At 40.0% G+C, this 9,908-nt stretch overlaps 1 long non-coding RNA gene across 2 annotated transcripts; it reads right to left on the bottom strand.

The window, feature by feature from the left end:
• Positions 1-1,528: 1,528 nt before the first annotated feature.
• Positions 1,529-9,415, bottom strand: LOC109448414 (uncharacterized). 2 transcript variants are annotated; one of them, XR_002137518.3, is made up of 4 exons: positions 8,696-9,415; positions 8,287-8,365; positions 5,797-5,974; positions 1,529-5,432 (listed from the first exon to the last, which is right to left on the bottom strand). It is a non-coding gene; the product is annotated as an uncharacterized LOC109448414 (long non-coding RNA). The 2 variants fall into 2 exon arrangements; XR_012491233.2 differs by lacking the exon at positions 5,797-5,974 and having other exon boundaries at positions 1,533-5,432; positions 8,696-8,919.
• Positions 9,416-9,908: the final 493 nt, after the last annotated feature.

Genomic DNA, 9,908 nt, shown 5'->3' on the forward strand with positions numbered 1-9,908 from the left:
TCCACTCTCTCTCCCTTCCACTCACACGTACATTCCCTCCCAACAGGCAGATGATAGGAGGAGCCTTCTCTAGAGAAACTGACCAGCCTACAGAAAAATACCTACAGAAATGGACATTTGGAGGGTTCCCCCCCCCCATGAAACTTCCAAGTCCCTGCTCATCCTGTTACAATGAGACTCCAATCAATAAACTCTCCCTACAAACATAAGCTCCAGTTCATATGCATACTAACAGAGGGTCATAAGTCATCCAATGTGGAAAGTTACTAACATGGAAATCACAGACCTAAACAAACAGAAATAAAGAACTTGCGGAAAAAGAACAAGGGCAAGGAGAAGAAAGAGACTTGTGAAAATTCCTATAATTAATATTCCCAGAGATATTAGAGAAGATTTTATATCCATGAAACAAAATCTTGAATCATTTTAATTTGTTGCTTTGGTAAAAATTAACAATTTAAAGTAAAATTTTTAACTCCTGAATAAATAAAGAAAAATTGACAGAATCAGAGTAATGGAGATAGGATCAAAGAAAACCACAGCCCAAAACATGCTTGTTAGAAGAAGTTTAGGACCAAGTAAAAGCAGAACTTCCCAGTGAAGGTAATTGTTATTTTGACAATGTGAAATTGTTGCAGGAATAGAAGAAAGAGATCAATGGAGCAATGCATAGTCAAGAAACAGGACCACATCAATAGAATTTAGTTTGTAATGAATATGGCATTTCCAACTGGTGGGGAAAAGGAAGATCATTTGATAAATGTTTTTAAGACAATAGGTTTTACATATGGGAAAAAATATTAAGTTAGAGGTCTACCTCATGTTATAAATAAAAATACATTCTAGATGGAATATCATTCTAAAATGAAAACACAAATTTTTTGAAGTAAAAAATATGAGAGGATTAAATAATACATACATATATATTTACATATATAAACATATACCAATATAATTTGGAGAGAGAAAGGTTTTCATAAACTAAATGTAAAAGACAGTGATGGTATGGTGGCTATCAGATGCTTACCAGATTTTCCCTTCTTCCATTCTTCTACAATAATACTCTTTCAATCTGTGTGGAGCACATTCTGAGCAGTTTGAAATGACTGACGCAGCCACCGAACACAGGAATGGATATAGAGAGGGTGCCAAAAAAATGTATACACATTTTAAGAAAGGAAAAAAAAAGTATTAAAATTGTAATACAACGAATGATGCTAGCAGTCATTTGATTAACGCCATCTTTTTTCCCCCCATAAATTTTATTGGGGAATATTGGGGAACAATGTGTTTCTCCAGGGCCCATAAGCTCCAAGTTGTTGTCCTTCAATCCAGTTGTGGAGGGCGCAGCTCAGCTCCAAGTCCAGTTGCCATTTTCAATCTTTAGTTGCAGGGGGAGCAGCCCACCATCCCAAGCAGGAATTGAACCGGCAACTTTGTTGTTGAGAGCTTGTGCTCTAACCACCTGAGTCATCTGGCCCGTTGTCTTCAATCTAGTTGTGGCGGGTGCAGATCACTCGCCCATGTGGGAATCGAACCGGCAACCCTGTCATTCAGGGCTCACGCTCTAACCAACTGAGCCACCTGGCCGCCCCTGATTAATGCCATCTTTTGAATGCATGTCATACTACACATGTAACGTATTACATACACATTGCTACTGTAATTTAATTCAACTTCTAAAAAGTCCATAGATAACATCTCTTAAAATGTAAACATTTTTTTGGCACTCATGATATAATGTATATGATGCGTATCTGTCAGAGTGCTTACAATAGCCAGCAGGCTCTCTTAGGATTTCTATACCCAATCATCAGGGGAGCCTTTCTTCCTTTGGAACTATGACATGTAAGAATACTGGCTATGTTTTCAAAAAGATGAAGGGAGCTTCAATGGGGAAGAAGCCCAGAGAAATGATAGATTGAGAGAGAGAGAGTTCTAACGACATGGTTGGAGTTATGATTCTAGTTGCACCTTACAACAAAATACCTCTAGAATTCTCAGTTTTGTTAGCCAATATGTTGTCTTTTATTTTTTATTTTTTTAAAAGATTTTATTGGGGAAGGGGAACAGGACTTTACTGGGGAACAGTGTGTACTTCCAGGCCTTTTTTCCAAGTCAAGTTGTCCTTTCAGTCTTAGTTGTGGAGGGCACAGGTCAGCTCCAGGTCCAGTTGCCGTTGCTAGTCTCAGGGGGCGCAGCCCAGGAGTCAAACCGGCAACCTTGTGGTTGAGAGGACATGCTCCAACCAACTGAGCCATCTGGGAGCTCAGTGGCAGCTCAGCTCAAGGTGCCATGTTCAATCTTTAGTTGCAGGGGGCGCTGCCCACCATCCCTTGCGGGACTCCAGGAGTTGAACCGGCAACCTTGTGGTTGAGAGCCTTCTGGCCCATGTGGGAGTCGAACCGGCAACCTTTAGAGTTAGGAGCACAGAGCTCCAACCACCTGAGCCACCGGGCCAGCCCAATATGTTGTCTTTTAATTTAAAATAGATTGAATTAGGTTCCATCATTTTCAACTGAAAGAACCAAAAATGATAAGGGTGAAGCTCGTTGATTTAGACCTCATAAAATCACAACCTTTTCAACAATGAGAAACAGCATAAACAAAGGAAAAGATAAGTGGTAGAATAAACTATTTACAGTAAACAATGGACAAAAAAGGTCAATATTCAGAATATATAAAGATTGCCTTTAACTTAGTAAGAAAAAAATAAAATGACTCAAAGGAAAAATGAAAAGAAGGGTGTTATATTAGTTAGAACTCTTTCCTTTGAAAGTGATAAAGCTTAATTCTTACTCTTTCAAGCAAAAAAGGGAATTTGTTGGTTCAAATAACTGAGAACTCAAGGGTGCAATATGTGTGAGGAATGGCAGGATCCTGGTGCTTGGATATTGCCCACAGCAATCAACTGTTCTCTTTTCCTCTCTCCATCTCTTAGTTCTAATTCTTTCTTATGAGTAGGTTTTATTGTCACCCAGGGTCTCTTCACATGGCAGCAATGTATATTCCTGCAGTTGCAGGCTTGCCTTCGTTGCATCTGTCATAACTGTTTTGGTTGTGTTATAAAACCCAACCCAAACTGGCTTATACAAAAAAAAGAACTCATTAGCCTGTGTAATCAAAAAGGTGTAATCTAAGGTAGGAATGTCTGAGTGATGCTTGAAGCAAGAGCTCCAACAATTTCAACGAGGACTCACTTCACTCCCTCCACAGTATCCTGCTTATTGCTGTGCTGGCTTTATATTCAGGCTCCTCTTGATGGCCTCCAGCAGCCTCAGGTTCCCCCTCATCCTTGATGCTCTTAGTCCAGGGGGGAAAAAGAGTTTTTCTCTCTTTTAACAATTCCATATTTCAGTGGTTCCGACTCGGTCACATGACCACCCCAAACAATTTTTTTGGCCATGGGAATATGGTTAGTCAGTGTGGATTATATGCCCACTTATGGACTCAAAGAGAAGTCACCTCCACCCAAAGTAGAGAAGCCAAGAATAAGAGAAAGGAGTGGTTCTTTCTCTCTTCCTCCAAAATCCATGTACTGCTACCAGAAGTAGAGTGAAATATATATTACAATGTAAACATATATACTCCAATGTTCTTACACATAGCCCTAACCTAAGAGAGAGACAGATCTGCTTTTGCCCAGAGTCCATATCAATGCCCCCTAAGGCTCTAGCTATGCCAGGGCCATGTATCTTCCCCTGGGCCAATCCATCATTGTGACCCACTGAATGGGCCTTAGGTTGGGCATCCTAGAAGCAGTTCCTGAGACAGGGATTCAGTTGCACATGATTAATCAAGGAGTGCTCTCAGGAAAACCTATAAGGGAGTGAGGGAAGCAGGACAGGACCAGGGAAGAAACTAGGCAAAGGTGAGGGTCCAGTTGTAGCCTAACTTTGGCCTGAAGCATAAATTGCATTACAGAATTGGCTCTCCCCTCTCCCCTTGAGGCAAGGGAGCTGTCTTTTTTATCTCCTTACCTTTAGATGTGGAATGCCCCAGGAGCGGAGAGGTGGGGTGCGATGCTGGCCAGTAAAGGGGATCTAACTGGGGCTCCAACAGTATCTACTACAGTGAATTAGCACGATTGGCCTCTTTGGGTCATTTGTTTGCCTTATGACAGGAGAGATAGTTCTTTTGAGCGACAGAATCTTATAGAATGGGAGAAGGATAATTCTGATGAGCAGAATCAGATATTGTCTGCAATACACTTCTTTGACTGGCCAGCACTCACACACGTGACTACAACTTTAAAAATGCCCCCAAGTAAGATCATGCAACTGGCTCACAACTGAACAGAAACTCTCTCACTTCTCATAGTGGAGGCTGTCATTGCCTTGCCCAAATCCCCTTGTCCTTACTGCTTTAGTCATACTGGCCTGACTTCTAGCTGCCAGCAGGTGTACATTGCATAAGGGCTTTCTCTGATTGTTCCTACTTTGTCACCCATGCAACAGGCCAGAAACGCAGAGGAATTGATGTTTCTCCTTCCCTGGGAGCTGCTCTCCACCAATGACTGATAGGAGCTGAAGTATGAACACTTTAGCTTCCTCACTCCTTACAGTGGAGTGACACTGTTTCCCATGGGATTAAGCTCCAGTTGAGCCAATTCTGTAATGCAATTTATGCTTCAGGCTAAAGGGTGCATGATAACGCACTCTATACTGGTTGCCTTACTTTCCCTGTCTCACTTCCCCACTGCTCTACCAGCATTTTCCTTTACCTCCCAAATAAACTACTTCCAGTCAGTTTCTTGTCTCAGGATATGCTTGTGGGGGCACCCAAACTAAAACATCCCCTCCCCAAACAGAAATAGCTCAGGTCATGCAATGTCTGCCACAGGAAGGCGCGCGTGCGTGTGTGTGTGTGTGTGTGTGTGTGTGTGTCAGGGGTGAGGGGTGGTTTCCTTGAGCTATAAACTAGCTGCATTCTTCTAATTTAGCTCTAGATGTGGCTCCCCACAGTCAACATTATAAATACACTCTCAAGAAAAACAAAACATCCAACTATTGGAAGGGGGATGAAAAACTTCACTCAATAAAAACTCACATTTGGAGCAGGAGAGAGAGCACACGTTACCTCCCTGTAAGACAGAAGCACCGAGTGTTCTTTCCGTCGGCAGCAGTGTTTTTGATCAGTCCATCTTGCTGCCTCTGGCTGCTCTCCGTGCTCATCTTCCTTGTTCATTGTCCTTCACAGCCACAGCTAAAGGGTTCCTGGGATGGATTCCCTTCTGAATTCTGTACAGCTTTAGCCATTCATTTCCTGTTGATGTGAGATCTGAGGCCTGAGGATGCTTTAAGGTACTGTCCGCCATACCTGCTTCATCATAAAACTCACTTGGATAGCTTATTAAATACATAAATTCACAGTACTGCTCTTCACCCTTCTGAAGGAGACGATCCTGGGAGAATGACGGTTGCCTGGATTGCCTGGAGATCAGAGCAGGAGGCAAAGTTTTCATGATAGTGTCTTAATGGGTGGTACTATCCAGAGCAACAAAAGTTGGAGACAAGGGGAAGGAAGGAAAGCAAACACAAGGTGGTATATTATTGGGCTCACAGCAGCTTCAAGAAAACATACCTGCTAATATATGGTGATGGAAAGAGAGCTGATTGAGTGGTGAACACACAATGTGAGATATAGATAATGTGTTACAGAATTGTACACCTGAAATCTATGTAACTTTACTAACAATTGTCACCCCAATAAAGTTTAATTAAGAAAAAAAGAAAAAAAACCATATGTGGTTATTTAGTCACACAGGAGTCTTCTTAAAAAGTTATGCAAACTTACCATCTCTTGAAATGGTCCACTGAGGAGTGAAACTGATAGAAGTTTTTTTCCTGGTTCCTTCCTGTCTCTTATCGTGCACTGGCCAAAGTTCACCCATGGGGTGTTAACTCCCTAATTGCCTGGGATTCTTTTCCAGTCCTACAGAAGGTGAGGTCAGGTTCCTTCACTAACAAGGTCACTAAATCATAGGTGGTAGGAGAAGAGAAAATCTCTCAAATGAGGAAATGCAGTCAAGGAAAAATTAATTCATGGAGCTTGGAGGTCATAGGTCAAGGGGTGATATTCAAGATATTTAACAATCAGTACATTAATGGGCACAGCTGAATGAAAAATTATTGTAGGTATTATAAGACAAAGAAAATGAGTACTTGTAGTAATAACATTAGGAACCAATATCCTTAGTCCAGGAGAAAAGAGATATAAACATAAAAATCAAAGCAGTTATGCAACACTTTGTAGTCCTACATTTGAATTTGGAATATCAGTTTGACACTAGATGTGTTTTCTTTAAAAAACTCAAAAAGATTATTTTGTAGCTCTGTATATTAAACAACAACAACAATAACAACAACAAAAAACAGCCAAGTCACTAGGAATGAGTATCCTTAGCACCCAGATTATGGTCTCCAAATACCCATTTTTCCCAAAAGGAATCAGAGTCATTTGAAAAAATGTCTGATTCTGTGTCTGGGGCAGAAAATGTACAAGAAAAGCTTGATACATTTTACATTAGAAATGAAAAAAAAAACACTATAAAATACTACAGTGGGAAGTCAACCGTAATATGGGAAATTTTGAGCATCAAAAAACAGTAATTATAATGAACTGAAAGACATCAAATAGTGTTATTCACCAGTTTATAATGATATTTAAAACCATAAGAAAACCAAAAAGCTTTGATCCACTTTGGAGGATTCCAGGGAATCATCTCATTATTTTGAATACTTGTAAATAAAGGAAAATAAGCACATATGCTTTTACTGTATGAACTATACCTTATGGTAACTAAATAGTTGATGAGGGAATATTATTCTTTATAGAACAATTACAGCTAATAAATGTATAAGGGATGATAGATTTACAATGAAATACCAGAGATTATAAATATTAAGATTAAAATGAAGTAATCATTCTAGGCTAGCTCTGTCTCATATAACTTTCTGCAATGTTCAATACAGAAGCCACTGTAGCTATGAGCACTTAAAATGTGGCTAGTGTGACTAAGGAATTTAATTTTTACTTTTATTCAATTTTCATTAAATTTTAATAGCCACATGTGGCTAGTTGCTATTGTACTCCACAGTACACTTCTAGGGCGTGATTATATTTGGCTGCTAAAATAATTAGGTGAAAGAATGGTGGCGGGTTTATAATAGATGGATTAGAATGACTACCTTTGAATTTACGGATCAATCTTAAAATCACAAAAAGAGACAAACAGACATTACGTTTCCTGATGTGATGCAATAGGAAATATATACTACCACCCTTGCCCCCCCAAAAAAAAATCAAAGCTCAATTTGATCAAGATTCTAGATCTAACCACCAATATAGGGAGTATAGGGAACAAAGAACATGATAAACAATACCATAGCAAGAGAGATCAGCAAAATCTAGAATGTGGTAAACCCCTCAGAACAAACAATATAAGTTATTATAACCAAATAATTGCAAGGGAAAAGAAATGGGAGGGCATGGAACCTATAGATCAGAAAGACCTAAAAGACGGATTAATCAAATGCAAAGTGTAGACCTTGTTTGCAACCAACTGTGTCTTAGCTTAGGTCCCCCAGAAAGGACAACTTGATTGAAAAGAGAAAAAAAAAAGCTATGTGCAAATACTTTATTGAGGAGTGCAATCTCAGGGAGCAAGACAGAGGGACTCTATAAGTGAAACAGGAAAGCAGAGAAAGCCAACACAAGGAAGCGTGATCAAGTTGGCCACCACCAAGGGTGATTCTTCAATGCTGTAGACCTTCTCAGAAGCTGCATGTACTGTGTCTTAGGACTGTTGATCTGGGTGTGAAAGGGAAAACCCTGTCCATTGGTTCCCATTGTCTATTGTTCAAAGTTTGCCTCAGAGAGTTAAGTCCCTGGTACTTCTGGGTTGTGTATGCCTGGGTGCCAAGCAGGTTTCCACAGTAACGCACACTGCAGTATTAAAGAAGAGCCCCCAAGGAGGTGCCAGGGCACACTTGCATGAAGTTGGCTAGAGTCTGTGCAGAGCTGATCTAGGCAGCAGTGGCTGAATTTAGAGATAGGTGAGCATGAGAGGCTCTGAAGTTAAGCACAGATGTGTCAGAGAGAGAGAGAGAGAGAGAGAGAGAGAGAGAGAGAGAGAGAGAGAGAGAGAGAGGAAATCAGGGAAGCTTGAATGCTGGGATATTAAGGGATTATTTTTATATTCTTAATTTTTTGTGAGCTAATGGTAGTTAGGACATTTCTTTTCTTGAGGGCATATCTTTTAGAAATTCATACTGAAGTACTTACATAATACATGAAATGATATGATGCCTGGAATTTCCTTCAGAATAATCCAGTTGGTAAGGAAGAGTGGATGGAAGCATAGCTGAAACAAGATTGACCATGAGTTAGTTCTGCACAAATTTTAGAAACAGTTCACTAACTTTGACATTTCTCTCTCCAAAAGGTCGAGCCTGATTTCCCTCCCCTTGAGTGTGGGTGGGACCTAGTGACACATTTCTAATGAATACAATGTGGTGGAAGTGATCCTGTGTGTGTCTCAAGACTACATCATAAAAGTCATTACAACGTCCACCTTATTCTTTTTTAACTCCTTCGTTCTGGAGGCAGCCAGCCACCATGTCGTAAGGACACTAACAGCTTTATTGAAAGGTCCATGTAGCAAGAAAATAGATGCCTCCTGCCAACATCTTACCAGCCACAGGTGAGAGTCACGTTGAAACAAATCCTTTAGCCCTAGTGAAGGCTTCAGACGACTGCAGCCCAGGTTGAAACGTGACTGCAGTCCATGACAGAGCTTAAACCAGTATCACTCAGTTAAATCACTCCTGAAATACTGACCCAGAGACACTGGATGAGATAACAAATGTTTATTACTGTTTTTATTTGCCAAGTTGTGGTAATTTGTGACACAGCAGTGGTCAATTGAAATCAGTTAATAATTACTGAAGCTATGTGTTGAGGTCATTGTACTATTCTATTTTTGTGTATATTTGACATTTTACCATGATAAAAAATATGGAATTCCTATATTGCATCATCACATAAATGATTTCTAAGTGGATTAAAGAATATCTGTAAAAAGTAAAAATGCCCAGTAAATTATCATCTTTGTTACCTCAAGATAGGAAAGACTACCTTAAAGAAGACACAAAAGGCACAGACTATATAAAACAGCTTGTTAAATTCACCGACATTAAAAATAAGAACTATGTATTGAATTATACCATAAAGGAAGTGAAAAGGTGAAATACAATCTGGAAAATATTTGCCACACATATAATGAAGAAAAGATTAGTATCTGAATATATAAGTCCTATAAATCAATAAGAAAAATAAAACAACACAATAGAAAAATGGGCAAAGGATATGAATGCACAGTTCACAGAAGGGAACACCTAAATGACCAATAAAGAAACAAAAGATTAATCAACTCAACTAGTATTTGCATCTCTGTGTTGGTCTCCACAGTAATTAACACCCCCTCCCCTAGTAGCCATCAACAATGGTTGTCTGGAGTTGGTGTATAAATATCCCCAAATACTCCAGCCCCCTTGTCTCTCTGAGGCATGTATCTTACACCATTTCCCAGAGTTTCCCCATGTAGAATTAAGCTCCAATTCCTCACACTAGCAGACTTGACAACGGACCCTGTATTGACTACCCTTCCCTTTCATGTCTCACTTCCCCACTCCCCTACCTGCTTCTTCAGGTTAAGACCCACATTAACCTTGAATCCTTGCCTCAGGGCTTTGTTCTGGGGGCACCTAAACGAATATAAAATTGTTCAAGCTTCCTTGCCAGCACCAGATAGAATCTGAGCCCTGGCAACTCTGGGGGAACTTTCCACATGAAAAAAAAGCTATAGCTTCCCTTGAAATGCATATGAGAAAAGGGACTTGTTGGCT

Source organism: Rhinolophus sinicus, chromosome 13 (genome assembly GCF_057876585.1).
Source record: "Rhinolophus sinicus isolate RSI-liver-muscle chromosome 13, RSI-T2T, whole genome shotgun sequence".
Taxonomy (NCBI): domain Eukaryota; kingdom Metazoa; phylum Chordata; class Mammalia; order Chiroptera; family Rhinolophidae; genus Rhinolophus; species Rhinolophus sinicus.